Raw genomic sequence first — 3772 nt, forward strand, 5'->3', positions numbered from 1 at the left:
ACACAGACACCGACACAGACAGAGACATACATACACAGAGATACACACAGAGACACAAACAGACACAGATACACAGTCACAAAATAAATAAATAAAAATAAATGAAAATAAAATATAAATATTAAACTCTTTCTGAACCGATTGGTGAATCACGCTGCCTCAAGCTCTTCAAACGTCCCCACCTCCCCTCCAGTGTCTCTGATCCCTCTTCTAGGACTTCCCAGACCTTCCCAGACCTTCCCACAATATAGCAAGAAAAGGCAAAATGTTTGGCACAGCAGCGATCCCTTTCAATTATCCTGTACCCAAAGAACTGGTTGTTCCATAGTTTGGCAATTTGTGTTGCTGTGAGTAAACACAAAAGCTGAATCCGGCGGCTTCCACTGTGAAGGGACTTCGTAATGGGAAAATACAGTTGGGCTGGCCTTAGGCAGAGCTGCCTGAAACAGCTCAGCTGTGTCACCAATGATCCCATCTGCTTCGTGTTTTCCAGTAGATGCTCCTGAAGTGGCTGCCACCAGCCTCACCCACAGGGAACCTCATTCAGTCCTACAGGCCTTTTAAAGAGCATACCTTTGGTTCAGATTTTCCACCCAAGTAATAAGACTGACCCTGATTGGACCAACTGTCACATGCCCGTGACAAGACTCATGTAGCGCGAGGTGGCCTCAAACTTGCCATGTAGCCAAGGATAACCTCTAACTTCTGATTCTCCTGTCTCCACCTCTTGAGTGTGGGATTACGGGCATGCGTCATCACATTTGGTTTATGCATTGCTGGGGATGGATCCAGGGCTTTGCGCAAACACTCTACTAACTGAGCCATATCCCTAGCCCTCAGCTGCCAGGTCCCATGTCTGCTGATCACTGCCTATCTGTGTGACTTCGGCAAAGTTCCTTAACTACTCTGGCTCAGCTCCTCCTCTGGAAAGTGGAGTCAACAAGTGTGTAGCTAGGAGGCCAGAGAGATGGCTCAGTGGTTAGCGGTTAAGAGCACTGGCTGCTCTAGCAGAGAACCTGGGTTTGGTTCCCAGTACCCACATGGTGGCTAACGACTGTCTGTAACTCCAGTCCTTGGTGATCCAACTCCCTCTTCTGGCCTCTGTGGATATTGCATGACACATGAACACTTGCATACATGCAGGCAATGCACTTATAAACATTTTAAAAATCTTTTTTTAAATCTTTTTTATTGCTGGGCGTAGTGGCGCATGCCTTTAATCCCAGCACTTGGGGGGCAGAAGCAGGCAGATCTCTGTGAGTTCAAAGCCAGCCTGGTCTACATAGTGAGTTCCAGGACAGCTGGGGCTACAGGGAGACCCTGTCTCAAAAAGACCAAAAAAAATCTTTTTTATTTATTATTTTATGTGTATTGTCTGCATGTGTGTAAGTGTACTTATGTTGTGCAACTTGAGCAGAGGTCAGAAGAGGGCATCAGATCCCCTGGAACTGGAGTTAAGAATGGTTGTTAGCCACCATGTGGGTGCTGGGAATCAAACCCAGGTCCTCTGCAAGAGTAGTCAGTGCTCTTAACCACTGAGCCAGCCTATAAAAATATCTATATTAAAAGTGTGTAGCTGGATGTTGCTGGGTGTGTGGTGCATGCCTGTAATCCAGTAAGCTGGAGACTGAGGCTGTAGGATCTAGAATTTAAAGCCAATCAGGGATGCATAGGTAGACCTTATCTCAAGAATAAAAACCAAAAATTTTAAAAGGGGATGGGTAGTGAGATGACTTAGCAGTAAAAGTACTTGCCACCAAACCTGACAATCTGAGTTCAATCTCTAGGGACCCATGTAAAAGAGGACAGAGAGATTCAACATCACAAAGTTGTCCTCTGACCTCCACATGAGCTCTGTGGCACAGATATACCCACAGACATACATATACACCACCATTACCACCACCACCACCAATAATAATAGTAATAATAAACATTTACCTCCCAGTATCTAAGAGTTCATCCTAAGTTCACTGTTCATCTGATGACCACTCAAATCCAAGAATCAGGCAATGCAGTGTTACCTCAAATTACCAAGACAGAGAAAAACTCCCCAGGCAGACAGGATGGCCCAGTGGCACTTGCTGTACAAACCTGAAGACCTGAGTTGATCCCTAGATCCCATGGTGGAAGGAGACAACCAACTAATGAGGAATGAGGTATTCTCTGACCCCCCCCACACACACATACACACACAAACACACACACTTATAATAAATAAGATAGTTTTAAAAGCTCCCAATTATGCTGGACATGGTGGCACAGCCTTTAATCCCAGCACTCAGGAGGCAGAGGCAGTCAGATCTCTGTGAGTTCAAGGCCAGCCTGGTCTACATAGTGAGTTCCAGCTGGGGCTACAGAGAGACCCTGTCTTAAGCAGATATATATATATATCTTCCAAGTAATCTATGACAGAGATTTATAAGACAGTCCTGATTTCAGAGGGGCTGGAAAGTAGCTCAGCGCTTAAGGGCGCTCACTGCCCTTCTAGAGGACCTGAGTTTGGTTCCTAGGCTTACGTCAGTTGGCTCACAACTGACTGTAATTCCTCACAATTGACTGGACAGCCCCCTTTTCGTCTCTTTGGGCAGCTGTAGATTTGTGGCATACACATACAGACACACATACATAAGTTTTTTTTAAATAAAACTTTTTATTTAAGTGGAAGGACAGTCAGACATGGTGGAACATGTCTGTAATTCCAATACTCAGAGGCTGAGGCAGGAGGATTGACTCAAGTTTCAGGCCATTCAAGGCTACAGAGTGAAACATCATTTTACAAAACAGGCAAACAAAGTTGGGTGTAATGGTACACACCTTTAATCCCAGCACTTGGGAGGCAGAGACAGGTGGAGCTCGTGAGACTAAGGCTGGTCTGGTCTACATAGCAAGTTCCAGGCCAGCTGGGGCTACAGGGAGACCCTGTCTCAAAAAAGCAAACAAACCATGCAAACAAAAAGAGGGCTCTAGATGTAGCTCAATTGGTAAAGTGCTTGCCTAGCATACACGAAGCCCTGGGTTTGGTCTTCTTCACTGTGTAAGCTGGGCATGGTGGCTCCCACTGTGACCTCAGCACTAGGGAGGTGGAGAAAGGAGGATCAGGAGTTTAAGGTCATCTTCAGCTACATAACAATTCTGAGCCTAGTCTGACTCTGTCTCAGAAAAGGAAGCAAGAAAGAAAAGGAGGGAGGGAGAGACAGAGGTAGAGAAAAGAAAGGACGGAAGGGAGAGAGGGAGGGAGAAGTCCAGAAAACATGGCCACACCCTGATCCAGCCTCTTTGGTTCAGCATCCTGTGAACTGTGTTGTGGCCACCCACTCCCAGGCAGCCCTGCCTATTCTCCACGTCTGGCCTTCAGGTGAGCACAGATATACCCTGAGAAGGACCTTGTCCACTCATCTGTCTTCCCACAAAAATGTCCTGTGCTGCCTGGCCCAGGCCATCCCTCTCCTGGTTCCTTGGCCCACACTCCAGCCTTCAGGATAAAGCGCAGGAGCCCAGGCAGGCCCGGCCGCTCAAGCTGACCCTTCTAGTCAATCTTCTGTGTTGAAATAGTTCATTCTTCTATTCGGCTTCCTCCACTGAAATACTTTATGCTGTTCCTTTGCTCTTCTTTTGTGGTCTTTCTTTTTTTGTTTTGCTAAGACTTTTTTTTGTCTTTTTAAATATATTTTATTTTATTTTAATTTTACTTATTATTTTTATTTTATGTGTATGCATGCATTGCCTGCATGTAGGTAAGTGCACCTGTGTCATGCAATGCCCATGGGGT

Source organism: Nannospalax galili, unplaced genomic scaffold (genome assembly GCF_000622305.1).
Source record: "Nannospalax galili isolate Female #2095 unplaced genomic scaffold, S.galili_v1.0 scaffold886, whole genome shotgun sequence".
NCBI lineage: Eukaryota > Metazoa > Chordata > Mammalia > Rodentia > Spalacidae > Nannospalax > Nannospalax galili.